Raw genomic sequence first — 23,417 nt, 5'->3', positions numbered from 1 at the left:
GACGTCAACGACTTGTGTTCACATGTGTCCGTCGTTCAGAGGCGTCTAGATGCTGAGTCTGAGCAGCAACATGAGCAGCCGTTCAGCTCGCTGGTTTTTCAGCCCTGGTGGTTTTCTTGTGCCCGTAAAACGTCTGCTGTCTAAACACTAAATTATCCTGTTTAACGGTGAATCATCTCTGTAAACAGATATTCTGCATATGAATGCAGAATCTAGAGGCATCTGGGACAAGATTTTAGGATCAAGAAGTGTTCTGGTTTCTGTTCGGGTGATTTCTACAGGAACGTGTTTTGGTTGCGTGCGGGTAAATTCACGTCCACGTGAGGAGCCAAACGAGCCGAACACATCGACCGAATTGTTGGTTTGGTTTTAAACTGTTAACTGATTGTAAACTGGCTACTTGTGAAGCTAATCGGACTGTAAACAAAGACACGGAGGAGCAGATATCCGTTAGCTACACCAGAACCCCCAAAATGTTAGCCGTTGCCCCTGAAGGCTAAATCGTCGTCAAACAATAGCCGATTGGTTCTGAGACTGAGTGGCGACGAACCGCCTGAGAGGCTGTTTGTTTAAGAGTGCTGTTGGCAGCACTTAAGTACAAATAATACACATAATCACAGCACACAACGGCCTCAAGAGAAGGTCTACAGCTTTTATTCAGCACTTAGAAGAATGTCTAGTAGAGGATACAAACTCAAAGTATCGTTTGTGTCTAAAAAAATGAGAAAAAGGGGAAAATAAGAAGCATTGTGATGAAAAGAAGTATTTTTCTTTACAATTTTGGTTGTGTTTTTTGCAGGTTTAACCGCTGCTCTTTTCTCTCCAACTTGTATACTGAGATCTGAAGATGCAGCAACAACATTTCATCCGGTTTTGAATTATTTTGAAATTACATTTGAAAAAACACTGCATCACTACATGTAGGCTTGCAATCTGTCTGTGAAAGGTTGTAGATTGCTCATTTTGCAGAGGACGTCAGTTCGAATTCACAGCAGTTACATCAGATTACAATCGTCGCCCAGCGTCACAAAACAATCAATAAAATTGTCCGTTATAACTTCTCAAACTGCTCCAGCACAATAAGCTACCTCTCCTCTGTCCGTTACAGTCAGAGACTGAGTATAAAGTTGGACGTAGCGAGGTGTGACATCACCTGTTGGTTTCATTGGAACCAGTTTGAAGCCCAGAGCTGGTCGGTGCCATCTTTACCGTTTAGAGCCAGGACCTTCTGAATAAGAAGTACAGGTCCGCTACCTCAGACCCAAGCTAACGCTAGCATTACATTACCTGCACAGCAGCTATCAAAGCTACTATAAGTCTTTAGATCTTATTAACGGGGCGATAATTTCCAAAATGACCACCAGCACACTTATTAGAGAGCCTGAATTTCGAGATTGAGACCAGAACGACTCAATGAACAAAACAGATTGACAGTATTTTCAGAAAGAAGTTGAGACTTTTTGGGCGTCAGTTGGAGCAGCTAGCGGCCGTTGGAGGCCCTTCGTCAGCCTCAAGACGTGGACGTTGTCACTTGGTTAATATTTTTAGCATGTTTTAAACATAACATATCAATTAATTGATTAGTCAACTGACAGAAAATTAATAAATAAAGTAAGTTTTCAAGCAAAAACACTGACCAGTCTCTGTTTTCAGCTTCTCAAATGTGAGGATTTGATTCTTTACTTTGTCACATGATAATAAACTGAACTGTTTGGACTGATTTTCATTATTTTCTGATATTTTATGTCAGTTGCAGCCCTTTGTTTGAATCAGGTTCACTTAACAAACCTATAAAAGAACCTAATGCAGGCGGTTTTTTGGTGTGACTACATGGCGAACAGTGTTGGTAACCATCTTGGATTAATGTGTGAATGTCGGAATAACGAGACATTTTCCTGTTCTTTTTTTCATTCTTCCAACATTGAATGAACATGTCACAAAAAGCAGGTTAGCAAAGAAGCGTTTTATGTAAAGTATAAAACACGAGAAAAAGCAGCTTCATGAGCAGATTTTAATTACTTCCAATGTGGGTTTGGCTGTTTTGTCTCCATCAGCCACTCTGACAGATAACACACCATCAGCTGGAGACGTTTCTATTTTAAAACCTTTGTTGGCTCTGAAAGGAGTGAAAGTAGTTGTGATTTTTTGAGTTGACACTTCTTTTACAAGTGAATTCCATCTAAAAGAATATAAACTGGCTCGTTGTCAGTCGTTAAAATGGTCTCTGGAGATGGTTTCATTGTTTTCTCAGAGCTGTTTTTGTAGGAATTATTCCCCTTTTTCATTGTCAGGGTTCATGAGAGCTTGAAGGACTTGAGTGCAGCTACAGAACCAAAACAACGAGCTAAAAGAGGCTAAAAGTATCAAATAATATGGAGAACAAACTATATTTAGACAAATATAAATCAGTATAAGGCAGGTAATTGTAGGAATGCAGGAATGTTTCAGTTGTCGGTAGGCAGTTTATTTATGTTTTTGTTTATTTCCTGCTTTTTCACAATAAATTACATTGACAACTGAACCTGACGGTTAATTCTTGTCCTTTGAAATAGTAGTTTAAGATAATGACTGTAAGTTGAGGCCTGCTTGTGTCTTCTGGAGTTTACAGCTGCATCTCTTCATCAGCAGATGATCAAGAGACCAAAGCAGAGCTGCAACTAACGATCACTTCATTATTAATTAATCTGTCCGTTATTTTCTCGGTTCATCGACTAGTTGTTTGGTCTATAAAATGTCTGAAAATTGTGAAAAATGTTGACGATGACGTCATCAAATGTCTTGTTTTGTCCACAACCCAAATATATTGATGGCCAAAGCGTAAAACCTCCAATCAGCAGAATGTTCTGATTGGTGGATTTCACTTTGGATGATGAGAACAAGGAAGGCTGCTCATATTCAGTCTGTCTGCGAGATAATCAAGATAATCATGATAATCCCGCCCTTCGTCGTGACAGAAAAGTCACACAACAAAACAAAAACACAACTCAGAGTCTCTGGATGTGTAGAGAAGCTGCAGCACGAGTTACACAATCACTGAACATTCATCTCCAGTGGACGAGGAAGCAAATACACTGAATTTAAGGAGTTCTGACCCTCGTATACTACAATGTAGTAACTATTACATTTACTACGTCTTTTTACCTGAAAACAAACTTCATTTTATTTTAAATTTAATGTTAATTATTAACTTAATTTAGAGCATCGTTTTGTAGAACCTCTTCCAACTTGCACCAAGTGCAAAAGCTCCTATCTGCACTTTGTGAGGCATTAATATCAATAACACATAATATAATAATAGTCCAAAAGCAGTGTATTATGTGTTGGATGTCCAAGTTTTTTTTTAGTTTTTTCAAAAAGGTGCATTTTTCTGATCAGAGGTTTTGCTCTTCGGCCGTCGATATTCAGTTTATTGTCATAAAGGACTAAAGAAACCAGGAAATATTCACATTTCAGAAGCTTTGGGCTCTTTCTCTTAAAAAATGACTCAAAACGATTCATCAATTATCAAAATAGTTGGCGATTAATTGATTAATCGTTGCAGCTCTAGACTGAAGTATTTAGATGGTAAACTTAGATCACTTGATGACAACTGAAGAAGCAAAGACCATGAGACATGGTTGAAAGTTCTGTCAAAAGCTAGCAAGTGGACCTTGAGTTAAACAAAATTTAAACTCCACATCATATGTGACACCAGTAATACGCTACTAGCATAAATTACCAGGTTTTACAAGAAAGAAGAAGCAATAAAAACATCTCTGGTTCTGCTGCATCGATTTCGATCAACGTTAAATAATCATTTTCATCTGATTGGATCATCTAACGAGCTCTCACACCTTCTTCCACTCACACACACTCAGCTGAACTCATACAGGTGAAGTTTCAGTGTTTATAAGCTACAGGTTGGACTCAAGTAGCTGCAGATCAAAACCTTCATTCAACTGGAATCAGTTCACAATCAAACTCAAACCAAACAATTAATAAACATTTCGGTTGCAAATTGGACCACATGGGACGGTTTTAGGATGTGAACACTTTTCATCTGTTGAATAATTTATCATGTGAATGAATCAACTTCCTGCCTGGTGTTTGTGTGTGTGTGTGTGTGTGTGTGTGTGTGTGTGTGTGTGTGTGTGTGTACGCTGATGTTCACCTGTTAACCACAAGCTAACTGTAGCATGAGTGGCGTTTATCAAGCTGATGCAAATAGGCTGCTGGTGTGTGTGTGTGTGTGTTCAGCATATTTATACATATTCATGTGCACCTGTGTGTGTGTGTGTGTGTGTGTGTGTGTGTGTGTGTGTGTGTGTGTGTCTTTAGTGGGGTTGAAAGAGTTGAAGGGGAGGATGATGTGCGACGGTGGTGGTGTGTGTGTGTGTGGGGGGGGGGGGGTGATGAGGCAGCGGAGTGATGGATGAAGAGACGGATGGAGGGATTATCGGGGTTCAACCCCCGATTGTCGATTTTATGTCGAGCCCGACGCCTCTCAGCTTCAGGCGCAGGAGTCTTGATGACTTCCAGGTTTCTTGCGTCGCTACGCCTGGCTGCTCGGCTGATGGTGCAAATGAGTGATGGCTGCAGAAAGGAGGGCGAAAGAGGAGAGGAGAGGAGAGGATGATGAAAATGTGCGGGGGAAAAAAGACAAGAGCAGAGGAAGGTGAGTGACGGGAAAAAGGGCGCACGGAGCGTCTGATAGACGGTCGTCTGAGAGCGACGGTGGAGGGATGGAAGCGGCGGCGGTGATTGATAACGAGCACAGAGAGAAAGAAGAGAGAATGAGGTGAAAGGAAAAAAGAGGGGTGAAAAAGCAGCAGAGGAGAGCAGGAAAAGAGCAAACCCCCCCCCCCTCCTCCTCCCTCCCTCCCTTCCCTCTCTCCCCGTATTCCCTCCGACACTCATACACTCACCCATCTGCTTCTGCTCTCTGTGGGCGAGCCGGCGAACGAGACCGCCAGTCGGAGTCCCAGCACAGTTACGGCAAAGCCGGCTGGCGGCTGGAGGAGAGTGAGGCAGGAGAAGAAGAGAGAGAGAGAGAGAGAGAGAAGAGCAGAGCGGAGCGGCGGCACAGACGTCTGCACCGGAGGAAGGAGAGAGAGAGAGAGAGAGAGAAAAAAAGGAGGTGCAACAGACAAAAAACACCAGCAACTCCTCGTGATCGAAATCCCAGGTTTACTCCAAATCCACCTGAGACACGAATCCTCAGCTGTTGATGGATAAACACACACACACACACACACACACGTACACAAACACACACACTCTCTCTGCTCGTGCACGTCCCTCGCCGAGCCGAGCGCTGTCGCAATGACACCGTCAGGATGTGAGACTCCTGAGGCCGACGGTACGAGAGGAGAAATCAACACACGGACCTCCAACACCTCCTCCTCCTCCTCCTCCTTCTTCTGCTTCTTCTTCTTCTGTTTTATCTCCTGCTGCTGTTTGTCCTCTTTATCCAGCCGCTCAGTAACACAGGGAGAGAAGGAGAAGAAGAAAATGCTTCTCCTCTTCTTCTTCTTTTTATTCCTTTTTTTTATTATCCCTCCTCTCTGCTGTCGGCTGCTGTGAAGTCTCTCCTCTCTCGGTGTCCTTCAGTGTCGGACTGACTGGCTGCTGCTTCACAGCGCAGAGGCTGGACTGCATTCAGCGTCTCTCTCTCTCTCTCTCTCTCTCTCTCTCTCTCTCTCTCTCTTCCCTTCCTCCTCCTCCTCCTCCTCCTCCTCTCGGCTGCTTCATGTATCTCCATAATCCACTCTCTCGCCTCTCTCTCTCTCTCTTTCCATCCACCTGTTTTTTTATTCACAGTCTGAACTTAAACAAGACTGAAGTGCAACACGTCAGTCAGCTAACAACATGTAGCTCACGCTGTACCGTCCGAGGAGATAACGGGTGAAAATAAAGAAAAAATTGCTGCTTTTCTGCAAATTTGATGCAGACTTTTTGTGAGGTAACAGCAGAAGTCTTCATTTGTCTCGTTTACATGACGAGATGACTGTTAGATATTTTCCAACACGTCGATGAAGCTGAAACTCTTCTGATTTACTCGTGTGAATAAAACATGATGGATCTGGTTCTTTGTTAAAAAAGTTCAGAAAAAAAGCTGCAATTAATGATTATTTTCAATATCGATTAATGTCATCAGTCGTTTCATCCATAAAATGTTAGAAAATAGTGAAACATGTTCAAGATGATCTTCTCAAATGTCCAAAACCAAAATATATTCAGTTTACTGTCATAACGGACCAAACAGACCAGATATTCTTTTATTAAAAAATGACGTCAAACGATTAGTCGATTATCAAAATAGTTGGAGATTAATTTAATACTTGACAACTAAAGCTCAACAAAAAATACAAGTCTGTGGATGTAAAAGAGTTAACTACGTCTCCCAAGATGCATTTCAACAAGAAACACGGACAACAGATCAAATGATAAACGTATGTTGACCTTTTTCAACAATCTAACCTGATATTTGACGTCATCCTTCAATCACAGTCCAACAGTTAAAACCTGTAAATGTAAAATGATGTTTTGTAAACTTTGAAACTGAAACTTTAAAACTAATCGTGTTAATGAAGGTAAAACAACATGACAACCTGCGAGTCGTTATTCTGGCTGGTAGAGAGATAAATCCATTTGACTCTTAATTAAACAGAAGAGCCTGAAAACTAAACAAATAAAATCCGTCGTTCAATGTAGTAAAACCCAAATTTAATTTCCTTCATTTTGTTAATACTCAGTATTTTAAACCCTAAAACCTTCATGAGTGGCGTTAACGCTCCCGACTCATTAACGTCCGACACGTTGAGAACAGCAGCATCGACCTGCCGCTGACATCACAACAGCCTTCACCTTCGTCTTCCTCTTGTTTCCGTCCTTCATTTTCACACAAAAGACAATTTCAAGAACAAATATCTTCCTTTAACTCGAGATAAAAGGACGTAATTTAAATTACATGCAGACCAGCGATCACAGCAGGTAATACTTAGAGCTGCAATGACTAATCAATTAATTACCAACTATTTTGATAATTGATTCATCAATTTGATTCATTTTTTTAAGAAGAAAGGATGTGAATATTTCCTGGTTTCTTTAGTCTCTCTGACAGTAAACTGAATATCTTTGTGTTGTGGACAAAACAAAACGTTTCAGGACGTCATTTTCACCATTTTCTGACATTTTATGGAGCAAATAACTGATCTATTAATCAAGAAAATAACCGACAGATTAATCAATAGTGACAATAATCGTTAAGTTGCAGCCCTTGTGATGTTAAAGTGGCCCCGCCCCCCCCCCACCCCCCCCCCCCCCCCCCCCTCCTCCTGAGACATAAATCCAGTCCCAACGGGGCTTTTATTGTCTTTTATTCAACAGACCATTATTGACGTTTCTTCTCTCAGATGTCCGTCCAGTTTGTGGAGTCAAGAGGAGAGAGGGTGCGTTTGTTTTATCCCCCCAACCGGTGCAGCTCACATGAGCTCCAAGATTTATGTGCAAATTTAAAAAACGTGCATAAAAGTACAGGTGGAGTTTTTTTTATTTGCTTATAAATCAAAGATACAACACACACACGGTTTTATCAGTGATTTGAAGAGTGAGTTTATCTACCACACAGACACACACACTCCTCTATAAACACACACACCTACATACATCCGTCCCAGCAGAGTCCTCAGTGTCTTCTGTGAAGGTAAACAGTCCAGTTCTGACAGTGCAGAAGCTTCGGGCAGGAATCATCCACGAGGGAGTCGCTCTCTCTCTCTCTCTCTCTTCCTGTATCTTTCTATATGTGTGTGCATGTATGAGTCACTGCATAAAATCTCCATCTTATTTCTTTTTCTCTATTTCTCAGCCTCAAAAATCTTATTTTCCTAAAGCTGCATTATTTTTTTTTTCCTTCTCGCCTTGACGGGCAAAAAAAAATCTCAAACATCCAAAGTGGAACCAGAACTTTCAGTTTCTTTTCCAGAAGTAAGAAAAGCTCCGTCGAAGTCACGCTGACATTTGAAATAATGTAAAAACGTATGTTGATGTAATATTATTTGACATTTCGATTCATGTGTTATGTTGAACAGGTGGACTTCAGGGTGGCGTGCACTTCAGTAATAAACATGAAGCTTTGTAAAAGTGGAGTTTATGGCGGAGCTGTTGTGTTGGATGCATTAGACTGCACATGTGTAGCTAATAAAGTGCTGAGTGAGTGTTTATATACACGAGTCTCAGTCACTGTCTCAGCTTTTAAATCCTTCTTACGACACATTTTTATAGACTCTCCTTCCTGTCTGATAACTACAGCGCTGTAGACGCATTTAAAGCTCATTTTAAAGGAGACATATTCTGCTTTTTGTGGTTTCCTGTTGTTTATATAAAAGTTGAGGTGAACATATGTAGAAATGCTGCCTGCAAGTCAAAACTGAGGGCTTCAACCTGTTGTGAATGATTTGTTTGCAACAGTTTTGTCGCACATGCCCATAAACGGCCTGTAGCTTTGGTTGCTAAGGTGGTTGCTAGGGTGGTTGCTAAGGTGTTTCCATGTGTTGTCCACTCTCATGTTTCAGATGGATTTGAGAAGTTGACATTTGGAGTAAAGAAGGAGAAAAAGAAGTGAAATCCTGCTACTATAGTTTGTTTACGTAGCCTCCGGAGCTGGAGGAAGCTTCCTGAAAGCTGACCAATCAGAACAGAGTGGGCTCATCAGGAGGGCGGGGCCTTAAAGAGACAGGAGCTAAAACGGCCTGTTTCAGACAGAGGCTGAACTGAGGGGCTGCATAAAGGACCAGTAGAAGATAAATAAGGAGTTTTTAACTGGAAATCATGAAAAGATATTCGAGTAGAGACCCAGAATATAAATATAGAGGCTGGAAATGTGTCCTTTTATTTACTTATTATACCTTATGGATGATTTTATATTGTCTCTTGCTGGAAAACACTTTGTGCTCCCAGCTTGAAATGTGCTACACGAATAAAATTATTATTATTTTTAAATGAATATGATATATAGATGCAGTCTTCAGTGAGAAGCAGTGGGGCTGAGAGCTGAATTGTTGGTTTTTCATGGGATTTGTTGACAGTAACAGCAGAATGATGCTGTAAGATGAAGATCAGCCATGAATCTGTGTGTGTGTGTTATATAGAGAAAGAGAATAGCTGATTACATGGGGACACTGAGCTCATAAAGCCTCTCTCACTATCTGTTAACCTCAGCTCGCTCTACCACACTAACCCACCCGCTCCTCTCCTTCTTCTTCTTCTTCTCTCATCCTCCTCTTGCTCGCTTCACCTCTCTCTCTCTCTCTCTCTCTCTCTCTCTTACACTGCATTATCTCAGTCTGTCTTTCGCTCCGTCCTCATCTATCTCTGCCATTTTCTTCTCCTCTCTCTCTCTAAACAGAGAGCCCTCCGGGGTTTACAGTGTGTAGGAGCAACCCCCCACCCCCCACCCCCTCCCCGCCACACACACACACACACACACACACACACACACACATGCATGCATGCACACACACACACACACCATCCTAACCAGTAGAATCACTGGTTCAGGGATCATTTCTCTCCATTTCTTTTTATTTGTGTTGATTTCAATTTATTTTAATGTTTTTAATTTTTATAAATCAATTCAGATGATTTCTATTTAATGAATAACATTTATTTTTAATGTACATACAAACTCGTTTGATTTACGTATCTGCTTATTTATTATAGTCACATATAGTAACTTATTCAACAAATGCATAACAATTAATATTTCTGGTGCAGAGATACAATATGTGCATATATTTATATGTAAATACCAATAAATACTACAGTAAAAAAATACACTGAAATATGAAAAATAGCACAAATGTATATGTATTTAGAGTTTTATCATTTTAAAAAATATATAAAACTAATATTTATAATATATATAATACTAATATTTCAATACTTCAAAATACATCTACCCCCTCTAAATACTAGAAAAGTACAAATAAATTACTATAAATAATAAAAACCAAATAGAAATGTATAAAAACAGCACAAATGTATATTTATTGAGTTTTATCATTTTAAAAAGTACTTAAAAGTACTTGTAAGTGCTAATAAATATTATACAAATAGTAAAATATTTTTAAAAAATAGCAGAAATATAAATTTATTTTGAGTTTTATCTTTTAAAGATGGAGATTCATCAAATTTCTGATCTTTTATCTTCTGAATGAATGTAAATAAAACAGTGTTTGAGCTGAAGTTGTTAAATATAAAGTTATTGATATTGATTGAAAGTGAAACTCAGATGTGATCATAAATTTGAAAACATTAATTTCACATTTGACAAGTTTGACATTTCTGAGGCTTTAAGAGCTTAAAGTTTAGGACGAAGATTCATCAAACCAACAACCTCAAACCAGCAGCAGCAGAATTAAACCAGTATAAAACCACTCAGACTGGTTTTTGATGCTGCAGATTCAGATGCTACATGTGGATGTTTTTCTCTTGAGCGAGTGTGATATGAATTATAACACAGCTGGACGTCGCTGCTGCTGCACCTTCATCATTATTATTATTTCTCTTCTTCTTCTCACCTCTGAATTTTCACCATGAATGAAATGAAATCCTCAGACACGCTGCTCCATTTGTCGTCTTTCTCCTGATAATTCCTGAGAGCAGGAAATGAAAACAAATGACTTCTGCTTATTGGAGAAAAAAAAAAAAAAGTCCTCAGATGAGAGAAACAGTTGCTTCACAATTAAAGCAGCGTTGAGTGATGAACTCCTGCTAATGATTTCTCTCCCCTGTGATGGACTTCAGGCACTTTGGAAACAAGCTCATCCATGACCGCTTCTGGCAAATCTGCCATCGCAGCAGCTCAAAAGAGTCTAAAAACGGGATAAGGAGCGAGGAGGTGACAGCGGAGGAGGTGAATATGATGGGAGGTGACACCCAAGTTAAGAGAAAGGAACCACAGGCAGCAAATGAATGGGAACAAATTGAGTGGGGCTGTTTTAAAATGGGATCAATAGCAGTCAGGTAGTGAGGATGATGAGGTGTGACGAGTGGACAAAGAGGCTCGGCTGATGCAGGATAGATCAGCGCTGATTAGAATGAAAATCAGGATCAATTTATTCAGCAAATACAACTCATAGACTAAAGGCTCCATTCATAGATTCATCCTCTGTTTGAAATATTTAAATACTAAAACACAGAGGATGTGTTTTTGTGTTTTTAGTAATTGAATTTTAAAAGTCATGTCCACAACGTTACAAAGACAGCTTTTTATCATTTAAGAAACATTGCAAGAGTCAGACCCTTCCTTACTCTGGAAGATGCCAAGAAACTCACTCATGCCTTTGTTTTTTCACACTTAGATTAGTGTAATGCACTTTATACTTGTGCACTTATAAGTACTTATATGTTTTAACCAAAACTATGAAAAGGGAACATTTAACACCAGTATTAGCGTCATCGCGCTGGCTACCTGTAACGTTGAGGATAGATTTTAAAATTCTTTTATTTGTTTTTAAAGCCCAAAAAGCTCTCGAGCACCTTCATACCTCTCAGATTGTTTGTCAGAATATGTTTCAAACCGTTTGCTCAGGTCGCTTAACGCCGGCTTGTTAAATGTGCCACAAACAAAATGCAAAACGCTACGTTGAAGCAACTTTTTGCAGTTACACACCAAACATCTGGAACAAACTCCCTCCACATATTAGACAAGAAGCAGCTCAAAACTTCATTTTTATGGTTTTGCTTTTAATTAACTTTAATTTGCCTTTTACTGTTATCAGCTTATTTACTGCCTGTTTTATCTTTTTCATCTCATGATTTTACCTCCTTTTATCCTCTTAACCTCTTTTTATTACTGTAGTTTTTATTGTTTATTGTATTTATCTTTTCATATTATAAAATATCTTTTTTTTGCCTGCTTGTTTGTTTGTACCTCTTTCTGTAAAGCACTTTGCATTTTATGTTATGAAAGGTGCTCTATAAATAAAGTTTACTATTATTATTATTATTATATAATATATAGAGAGATATTATGCCTAAGATAATGATTATATTTGTTAAAGGAAGACATGATCTGAGTTATTACTATTTTGTTTCACTGTGTTGAAGTCATTAAAGGAATAATTTGACATATTTAGAAATATGTTAATTGCTTTCTTTTAAAGTTAGATGAGAAAATCCCCTCATAAAACAGCAAAATGTCCTTTTTACACTTTCAAAACAAACAAGATATAATGAGGTTAAGGTGGGTTGATAGATGGGTTTTGGACAGAGGCTAGCTGTTTCCCTTTGTTTCCAGTCTTTATGCTAAGCTAAGCTAGCTAACTGCTAACTGTAGCTTCATATCTACCAGACATACAGGAGAATGGTTTCTTATCTAACTTCTTATCTAACTGGTTCCCTAATGTTTGTAAAGACAGATCAATATTTTGTGCTGAAAAACAAAACATCTGCTTATACTTTTGACATGCTAACATGTTAGCAAACACAGAGCAACATCATCATCTTATTGAAGTCGTGTTTGAATCTGAGTCAAATATTGACTCTTCTTCTCTGGTTTGGTCTCCACCGACTCCTGAGAGAAACATCTGGCTCTCCAGCTGCTAAACGTTCCACTTTCTTTAGCTATTTGCTAATTTTTTGTGTGTCTGCTGTTTGCTGCTAGCAGGTTTATCACAAACAGCCGAGACTGAACCAGACAGGAAATGTGTTGTAAATCCAAAACTAGGAGCTAAAAGAGGCTAAAAGCTCTGTGGAGCTGCAGAGGAAGTGACACAGAGTAAGTTGTGTAAAAGTTTTGATTATTGCAGCTCTGGGACATTTCTGGCTTTTTAATTAGCGATAAGTTTTGCTGATGATGCAAATGTATGCAACTAAAATGATGTGTGTGTGTTGATATGGATGTTGGAATAAAAATGCATCAAAATCAATGTTATTGCTAATCATTAACATATCCCAGACTGTCAAAAATGTCCCCCTAGAATTTAATATATGGAAAATAATTCATTTTTTTGTGTGTTTTTTCATAAAAACAACAGTGGCTTTATGTAAACAAACTGGCATTTAAAGGGTTAAACTTCTGAACATGAATCAATATTTGGTAATTATGATCAGGGCTGATGTTAGTTAAAAGATTTAACTCAGTGAAAGTGGAAAATAATATTAATATATAATGTTTTATGGATGTTTTTTGACGCAGACATCAACAACAGCTGTTGTGTAGCGGAAGCTTCCTTTCATTAAACGAGCACATTTATTCTCCTCCAACATGCTGCAGTTTACAAAACGGGAAAACAACGGAGCTCACGCCCGACACCTTTTTTCACTCTAAAACTAGCGACAACAACAGGCCAGATAATTTCCTGGAAACCTTCAAAATAAAAGCATTTCCGTTTAACCGGAAACCAGGTATTTATAGTGTATTCTCCATATAAACACTGAATAATTACCATTTCCAGGTTTATCCCGATGTGTACATTTTACTGTAAATGCTATAACTGTATCTCTATTTTTTAACATATAACTTAAACTAAACATGAATTGCATATTTTCCTCAATCAAATAAAAAACAATTCACAACAACAACATCAGTTAAAATGTTTTTAACAGGAGGAACGAAGATAAAGAACCGTAAACAGAATGTTTTCATCCAACTCTTGACAAAAGATTTAGTTTTATCCATTTTTATTGTACATATTGTGTTCACACAGACAAAGTGCAAGCTAAAACTTACTGTAGATGAAGATAAATGCTGCCGTCTGGTAAGAAACACGTGTGGAAAAGAGAAAGAAACCAAAATAAAAGTCCTGACTGGCGTTGAGACGACAGACGACTCTTCTGAGAATAAAGAGATCAGAAACCATAAATCGGTTTCAGCAGGATTTAAAAGTCACAGCTTGATTGACATACTCTGCTGTAATCTTGTGTCATTAAACGGTGGCGATGACCCCCGGTGTCACCTCCGGGGTTTGATTTTGGTATTAACGTGTTTCTCTGCTCGTTCTGCAGGTGACTGATTAGCGTGACCTGGAAGACCTGGAGACACTCGGTGTGATCCAGATTACATAAGTCCTGCTGCTCCTCCCTGCAGCCGCCCCTCATTCTGCTTTAGTTATGCTGTTTTAGTTTTATCTTTATGCTTTGTTTTACACCTTACAACACACACACACACACACACACACACACACACACACACACACACACACAAACCACTGACTCTACTGATTTCAACACTCTATGTTGTGAATATTTAATTGGCATTTTAATTTGATTTAATGAAGTTTCTTTGTTTAACTCTTACCTTGGTACAAAACATTTAATTTATTGTATCCTATAATAACTTCCAGCACAGTGACCTGTCAACATTAGTGTATAGTGTGAACTTAAAGGTCACATGTCAAACAACTTCCTACAGCTTAATACTGACTAGACAGAGGTTCTCATTGTTGCTCCCGAGGTAGCTACTGAGAGTATCGGGTCCCTTTCATCAAACTTAAGAAATCTTGGTGTCATATTTGACCAGATTATACATTTTGATCATTGACCCATACATGTTTTTTTCCATCTACGAAATATTGCTAAACTAATATTGCTATTGCTAAACTCATGTCCATCGTATCACAACCGGAACTAGAAATGATCATCCATGCCTTCATCCTGTTTTGGACTATTGTAATTCCATTTTCACTTGTCTCAGCAAAGCATCTCTGAATCGGCTACAAATGGTCCAAAATGCTGCTGCAAGACTGTTAACCAGTAGGATGACTCACATCTCTCCTATTTTAAGTTCTTTGCACTGGCTGCCCATTCGTTTTAGGATTCATTTTAAGGTTCTTGCTATTACATATAGAGCCCTGCATGGATCTTATCCATCTCTACGTCGCCAGTAGGTCACTCAGGTCGTCCAACCAGGACCTGCTGGATGTCCCTCGCTCGCCGCTGAGAACTAAAGGTGATCTCGCCTTTGTGGCTCCAACACTATGGAACTCTCTTCCTGTATAAATACGGTCAGCCGTCTCTGTAGAAGCTTTTAATAAACTATTGAAGACTCATCTTTTTAAGTTGGCTTTAGTGTCTTCTTGAGTTGTCTGATTGGTGTGTGTGATGTTTTAATGATCATTTGTTCATGTGATCCTACTTGTGGTACCTTATTTTTACTCTATGTATGTTTTTATGGTCTTATTTTCAACTCTTTTTCCTGTGAAGCACTTTGTGATTTTCATTTCTGTGAAAGGTGCTATACTAAATAAACTTATTATTATTATTATTATTATTATTATATTAACGTCCTTTTCAACATGTTCATACAGGTCTTTTTTTGCATCCTAGCCTCCATACTCCTCTGCTTCAGTCCTGCTCTCTATGGGTTGTTTCTGCGTCTATGCTAATGAGCTGCTGCTCCCAGCGACCCACTCTGGAACCAGCTGTGACTTTCCAGCTTCGACACAATGTCAGATTATATGACCACAACATACTGGAGCTGCAACCGAGCTGCAGTAGCTCACTGATACTGGTACCACAGTAACGCTGTGGACGCATTAGCTTCGGCTTGACTTTCCCCGTTTCAATGAAGTGTGATGGAAATTCCCTCTTCACTTGATCCTCTGAGAGATTTTCTCTGTGTTTCAGTTCATTAAATTTCTTTGGTTAAAGCTAAAAACTGCTTTGATTCAAATTCCCCAGTTTGAACAAAGTCTATCAAACAAATTAAAAACTAAATTTTTCAGCAGCAGAATCCTGCTGTGACGCTTCAGGCGAGTCTGTTATTTAGTTTGGTTCCATTTGCCTCCGTTCCGCCGAGCTGTCGTTAACACTACGTGGAATAAATGTCCTCTGAATGACTTCACACTCATTAACTCTACACATCTCGAATCCAACAGCTTTGTCCTCGACTGTTGAGGAATTTGGGGGATTTTTGTTCTTATGTCTTTTCTGTTCTGTCATTTTTATCTACCTTTCTAAAACCAAAAGCATGAATGAAAGTGTAAAGAAAGGGTTAAACAGTGTGTTTGTGTCATGTAACCTCACTAACTTACATTAGCATGCCTGGCTAACGAGCTCACTACCTATAATAGTAACCTAGTGTTACTTTCAACAGTAACATATTAGCTAACTACATTATTTTGAGGGATTTCACGTCACGTTGGAAAAAGCTCCATTCAAGACATGATATTTTTTTTCCTAGTATGGTGAAGTCATGACTACTCTGCCTCTGACTGGTTTATCCCGATATTCTTACCCTAACCCTAACCAATCCTCATGCCTAAACCTAACCAACCCCACCAACGAAGGCAACAAGTACTAGCCAATCAGAGGCAGAGTAGGGCGGGTCATGACTTCACCATCCTAGGGAAAAACAATTTGGCGATCAGGACAGGCGCTGTTAGCCCTGGGTGATGCTATATCAGAGTTAGGCTAACGGTAGCGACTCTATCCCGCTCTTTACTGGATTTGGGGGAAGTTTACCAAGCGGGGAAGCTGCTGGTCTGAAAAGTGAAGCCAAAGGCAGAAGTGACTCAAACCTGCATTCTGTCTAACGGCCAGCAGGGGGCGACTCCACTGGTTGCAAAAAGAAGCTCGATTGTATGGAAGTCTATGAGAAAATTACCCAACTTCCCACTTGATTTATTACCTCAGTGAACTGTTTCCTAATGAGTTTATGGTCTCAATCGCTAGTTTCACGTCTTCTTCAGTGCAGCATGATTTTAATTAGTAAATTATGGCAACATTTAGAGTAAAATGGACGATAAAGCAGCGTTTGCTTTAGGGCGTGACTACATCATGATTGACAGGTCACTACTATGGTGACAACGTTGATAACGTAACCATGGTGTAACCCCAGATTCACAGAGTACAGACGTAGCTGCTGCTGTTTTACAGTGTTTTCAGTTCATGAAAGTTAATCATAACATTTTGCTCATCTTTTGTCCAGCGTTTGGTTGTAATAAAAGATCCTCTAAGGAGTCGGCTGTTCAGTTTTTCAGGTAAGGACATTTAGTTTTAATGGTTTTAGGCCTGTTTTTTGCTAGCAAAAATTAGCATTAGCATTATCACAGTTAACCATTTACTGTAAATGCACCGTGCTAACTAAGCTAGCAGCTAGCGCTAAAGTCGTCTCCACCCTCTCGTCCAAACAAAACGGCAGCCCGTAAACCAACAGGTGACGTTTTTTTACAGTCTATGAAGTTTACTGAGACAACTTTCACAAAATCATCAGTCAGTCTTCATCCTTAAATCCTTTCTCTTGTAAAAAGGAAACAGTTTGAAATGACCAATAATAATCTACAGTAAACATTTAATCAGCGTGATGTAAGAATGCAGGAAGAAGGTGGATATAATAAGTATTTATTCCTCAGATAAAGACACTTTTTCCAACATAATATCCAAGAAAAAACAATACATTCAGGTCAGTATGGTTTACTCCCCTGATGTGTGCTGGGAAACGACAAATTGAGGTAAAAAAAAATCATGTAAACAAGACAAAATATGTAGTTGTTTGTTTCTCCTTTCACACTCCCTTCTCTAAGAATTATCTCTGTTTGTCCTTTCGTTATCTCAGCGGAGGTCTGTTTCTGTTTTCATCATCCCTCGCCGTCGTCCATTCACCACACGGTCCCACTGTTCACACCAGAGAGAGAGAGAGAGCAACAGAGAGACAGAGCGAGAGAGAGAGAGAAAGAGAGAGAGAGAGAGATGGAGGTGAATTGACACTCCACCCTGACTCCTGCCGCTCGCCGGCAGAATAACGATTAGCCGCTCGGCATGCTGGTCACATCGCCTCCACTATCAATGAGTGAGTGAGCGAGCGAGCAGGGGAGTGACAGAGGAGAGAGGGAGAGAGAGGAGAGAGGGAGGGAGGCAACAAGGTGAAGAACAGACAGAGAGGAAGAAGAAGAGCTGAGAGGAGAGCGAAGGGGGAATATGGAGGGTCGAAGAGAGGGCGAGAGAGGTACAGAATAAATAGGGGATAGAGAGAGAGAGAGAGAGAGAGAGAGAGGAAGGGTAAAGATGGAAGGGGAGAGGAGATGAAGGGCAGTGATGCTGATGTAGACAGGAGGAGGAGGAGGAGGAGGAGGAGGAGGGCGGCTGTGAGTATGATGAATGAAGATTTATGGGAACACAAACACACATACATACTGAAATACACACACACACACACACACATACACACACACACACACACACAGCAACAGGCCACGGTCGTGTCAAATGTGGATAAAAATACAGAATTTTATGACATTTTTTTGTCTGTTCATGGAGATGAGAAGCAGGTGTCTGAAGCACCTGATGTAAACACAATAATATCCATATAATATTCATGCCTATTGTCACAACATTAATCAATATATTTATGCTGATATTTACTACAGCAGTCAAACAGCAGACAGTAAAAATGCATCAATCACATCAACTATTCCCACCTGATTTTACATGAATCTAATTAAAGCTTTAATAACTTCTCATGTAAACATCACAGAACCACAGCTGATGACTTAAAGAAGGACAGAAACACTGAAAACACTTTAAAAATGTTTATTTTACCGACTAAATATTAAAAAGATATTAAAAATACAACTATTGGTGACCTTAATCCCCTAATAAATATATAATCTACTTATAAATACTTATAAGAGCATTTGTATGTTTATTAATGTAACTTCTCCTCTGAAGACATATTTTATATTTTTATAACTGTGTTTTATTATTGTCATCATTGTTTATGCAGCAGCTTCCACCAGTGGAGTTATAGTAGCTGACAAATACATTAATAAACACATATCTGCTGACTAATACATTATAGTGTTTTATAAACCATCTGTTGATGTTTTTAAGTTCAGTGTTATTAAAATCTTTCAGTTTTATATTTCCTGCAGCGGCTCCAGATGTCGAGGCTGAAGGACTTTAAAGCTCTCTGCTATCTGCTCTCCACAAATACTGAGTTCATCATGTTCTTCAACCAGTCATTCTGGTCTCAATCTGTAAATTCAGAACCTCTAATAAATGTGCTGGTGGTCATTTTGGAAATTATTGCTCCATTAATAAGATCTGAAGACTTTATAGTAGCTTTGATGTCAGCTGTGTGGGCGTTGATTGACAGCTGTGTCAGTTTATCACAACAAGGTGTCCAGATATGTGGATCCTGGAGTTTTCTTGGGATGATAAATAGAGAAAAGTAACAACTAGTAGTTATTAGTAGGTGATTATTTCCAGGAAACCTCCTGAATTATCTGCTAAATATAAAATATACAAAAGTACAAGTGTTACAAGCTACCGTACACACACACACACACACACACACACACACACACACACACACACATATATAAAAACGTGTGACGTTTCCATTAAACACAGAAGACGATAATCACATGTGACACCGGTGGTTAAATGTCAGTCACACACACAAACACACAGTATCATCAGTATCCAGATGCCGTGTGCCCACAGCTCCCACATAAAGGACGAGGAGGAGGCGGTGGCGGTGGTGGCGGTGGGTGAATCTGATATGAACTCAGTGGGAGGCTGACGACTGATTAGCGTAAATGAAAGACAAGTGTTGGTTCTCATTACTGCGTCGCTGTGAAATGACTTGTGACAGAAGAAGAAGAAATGTGACTGAACGTGTTGAATCCTCTGCGAGGATTCATCTGCACAGATGAAACATTTAAACACAGCAGCAGCTTTCAGGGGGAAACTTATTTTTACTGTGTGCTACTAAACATGTCACGTGCACGCGCATACATGGACGTGCACGGTCAACAGCAGGGTTAAGAAGCATCCTACTGTTTCTACATAGAGTTAAAACTGTCAATAATCACTTTATACAGAGAAAATCTGTTCCTGCAGGTTAAACAAAGAGACAAAAAACACTCGATGTAAATATGATCCTAACTGCTCCCCATCATGTTGGTACATATAGTATATATATACATTATATATTATATATTATATATAGTATAATCTTATGTGGTTGTGCCCTAAAATTGCAATCTTTTGGCTCTCAGTCCAAAACGAGATACAGAAAATATTTGGGATGGAAATCCCTCTAAATCCACAAAAACAGCTGGACGAAGCCTCCTGATATCCTGATGTGGTATAAAAAACTTATGTCCATTTTGCCATTGAAAAGACTTTCATATGTGTTAAGAGGCTCTGTTGAGGAGTTTGTAAGGGACTGGTCATCACTCGTCAATAGTTATAAGTACGGGGGAAACGAATATAACAGTTCAACTACATACAAACAGCATTTTATAAATGCACCAGGTTGTGAATTCTGCTGATTTTTGTTTGTTTGGTTTTTCTTTCTGTATTTGTGTTTGCTCTTGTGTTGTGGGTTTTTGGTCTGTCTTGTCTGAATTGTAGGTTTGTAATGTATTATGTTGTTGAAAATTAATTAAAAAAAAAAAAAAAACACTCGAGCAACATCAACAAAAAAACCTCCACAAAGTGAATCGACCAATGGTTTGCTTCTAAACTTCTTCTTAGAATTGAAACACCACACAAGTTACTGCATACAGGATATTTTATATATATATATATATATATATATATACACACACACATATATATTATGCTACAACATGCAAGTCAATCTGATAAACACACATCAGCTTCATCGCAGGAAGGGAACGATGAAATGTGGCTGGTTGAAGCTCAACGAGGGCCTTAGTCTAACTTATGTATGTACTTCTACAGGACTCTGATGTAAAAAAATGATAAAACAAGTATTTATTCCACAGTTTGTAGTATCTTCTTACAGGAGTATTCAAAGCCAAGTTCTCCTAATCAGCAAACTGGACTACAGTAAGAAACCCATGTGGCTCCGGTCCTCACTAGAGCCTCAACCCTTGGAAACCACAGGTTGACCCCAGTAGATCTCTTAAAGTGACAGTAACCTACTTCACTGTTTTAACTGAAAGTTTACATCAACATCAATTAAACCAAATGATTATTAGCTAAACTTTAATAAATTACTATTAATGAACTCATTCAATTACTTATACGTAATGTCAGTTTACATGAATTGTTTAACAAAATGTAGACTCCACTTATTTACTGAACTAAACATACATAATCATAACTCGACTCCCACAAGAATCATATAACAATCATAACAAAATACATCATTTCCTGTTTCAGAAGCAGTCTGGGGTCTTCTGTCTTCTGTCTTTGCTGTATGACCTGTATCCTAGGATGTTGAGGGTCAGTAGTCGCCTTTAATCCAGGATGATATGAATGCAGAGGGTCAAACCGCTCTGCAGGGGGTCCATTCAGATCCATGAAGAGAAGTGAGGTGGGCAGCAGGTCAGACTCGCCGTTTGAAGTTTTCTCCGCTGCTCTGTTTTACAATTTAAAGTCCCGTAACTCCTCGACAGCATCTGGGCCGCTTCTCTCAGTGGTTTTGACAATGCTGACACTTCAGTTTCCTCATAAAGGATCAGAGCAGCGCTGTGTTGCTGCAGCCAAAAGCATTTATCCAGCTGTTTTAGCATCTGGAACAAGGTCAGGCAGTCGCTTCTTCAAGCTGTCGATTATAGATTGATTGAACTGAAGACGGTTTATCTTCAGCCTGCTATCAGAGAGCCAGTTGATCTGTGATGTTCTGCTTTCTTGGCGGCTGAATGTGGCAACTTGCATCTACTGAAGATGTTTCCTTGCGTTGCAGTTTTAGCAACAAGCTTTGTAGTTCTGGTAGAACATCCATCCAGTTGCTCTTTCAGCAAGCAGCTTTCTGACTCCATTCATACTGTACATCCTCACTTGAGAGCCACGTATTCCTGTTTCTCCTCTCACTCCACTGTTTCCTCGTCCAGTTGAAAGGTGATGTTGCACCACCAGGTTCACTGCTGCAGGTGGTGGTTTCTGGTGCTGAAGCTTCTCTGTCCTCAGAGCTTCACTGTCAGCAGGAACTGTTAGACGTTGCAGCTGCTGCACTGTTGTCATCGCTCGTCTTCGTTTGACCGATCCGGCGAGGCGCTGAGTCGAAGACATATCTTCTTCCTTCCACAGGTGACTGAATCAAACACTGAAGAAAAAACGGGAGCAGATCTCAGGTCAAGTCTGTCTGATGTACCGGAGACGTACCTGAGAGGCAACACAGTGGCAGGAAATAAAATCTTCACAACTGCGCATGAGGATTACGCCTAAACTCATAGAATCTGGGGTTACTACCAAATAAAATCACTGTTTCCTAACGATGTACCATTCACGCTTCACATTAGCTAACCTGTTAGCACAAGTGGCTTGAATGGCAGATGCAGCATTATGTTTATTATAGTGGAGACAAATGTTCTGAAATTGGAATGTAATGAGTGAATAAACAGAACATTGACATATTTTTACTGTTATTATTTATTTCAGGATCTTTAATGTGCAGAAAATCAAAATCAATAACCTGTGACACAGAAATAGACGGTGTTTTAGAGCTCCCCTGTGCTGAGCTCCTCTAAGCTTCCCTGTAATTCAAACCCTGCATCTGCAGATATTTTAGAAAAAAAAAAAATTATTCTCAACACGTTCATTTAAGGCTGCAAGTAAAGGTTACTTTCATTAATGTTTAATGGGATGGTTTTGTTTTCTTAGTGATGTACAGCAGCTGTGTCACATATTTCACTTTTTAACAAGTACCAAAAAAAAGAAAAGAGTAGAATAAAAATCACATAAATTCACCAGAGACTAATATCCATATTCATAATAAATACGCTTCTCATTTTCAAACATACCAGAGACTCCAGTTCTCTTCTTCCAGCCTCTACTTGTTTCTTGGAGTTTTTATACTTTAAAGAGGACATATTCTGCACTTTTCCAGCCTCTATATTTATATTCTGGGGCTCTACTGGAATATTTTTGCATGATTTCCAGTTAAAAACTCCTTATTTATCTTCTACTGGTCCTTTATGCAGCCCCTCAGTTCAGCCTCTGTCTGAAACAGGCCGTTTTAGCTCCTGTCTCTTTAAGGCCCCGCCTCCTGATGAGCCCACTCTGTTCTGATTGGTCAGCTTTCAGGAAGCTTCCTCTGGCTCCGGAGGCTACGTAAACAAACTATAGTAGCAGGATTTCACTTCTTTTTCTCCTTCTTTACTCCAAATGTCAACTTCTCAAATCCATCTGTACATGTTGGAGCTGAACAACACATGGAAACACCTTAGCAACCACCTTAGTAACCACCTTAGCAACCAAGGCTACAGAACGTCAAATATCAGTACGTTCACCTCGAGTTTTGGAACTTTGATCATGTTTAACATCTGACATCATAACAGGATATAAATAATAAAAAACTCTAAAACGCAGAATATGTCTCCTTTAATAAATTGGAGCCATTAAACCTGAAGAGGCCAAATTTTCAGTCAAGTTGAAACATTTTCAATCATCATTGGACGCTGCAGCTGATCAAACTGCTCTGATACAACATCACAACATCACTACAGTTTCATACC

At 39.3% G+C, this 23,417-nt stretch overlaps 2 long non-coding RNA genes and 3 gene segments (V, D, J or C); all 5 read left to right on the top strand.

Moving 5' to 3' along the window:
* The window catches only part of LOC122970148, a 13,119-nt gene extending 9,235 nt beyond the window's left edge, over positions 1-3,884 (top strand). The window contains exon 4 of the long non-coding RNA XR_006399155.1: positions 3,872-3,884. This is a non-coding gene — a long non-coding RNA (uncharacterized LOC122970148). The remainder of the gene's footprint in view (positions 1-3,871) is intronic.
* The window catches only part of LOC122970078, a 916,362-nt gene that overhangs the window by 334,641 nt on the left and 558,304 nt on the right, over positions 1-23,417 (top strand).
* The window catches only part of LOC122970080, an 891,879-nt gene that overhangs the window by 350,229 nt on the left and 518,233 nt on the right, over positions 1-23,417 (top strand).
* Positions 1-23,417, top strand: part of LOC122970079 — an 808,187-nt gene that overhangs the window by 336,762 nt on the left and 448,008 nt on the right.
* On the top strand, positions 17,163-19,005 carry LOC122970151. The gene is made up of 2 exons (XR_006399158.1): positions 17,163-17,679; positions 18,855-19,005. It is a non-coding gene; the product is annotated as an uncharacterized LOC122970151 (long non-coding RNA).

The sequence above is a fragment of the Thunnus albacares genome, chromosome 19 (assembly GCF_914725855.1).
Source record: "Thunnus albacares chromosome 19, fThuAlb1.1, whole genome shotgun sequence".
Classification (NCBI taxonomy): domain Eukaryota; kingdom Metazoa; phylum Chordata; class Actinopteri; order Scombriformes; family Scombridae; genus Thunnus; species Thunnus albacares.
Note: the sequence above shows the minus strand (reverse complement) of the source record. Positions and strands in the feature narration are given on the sequence as shown.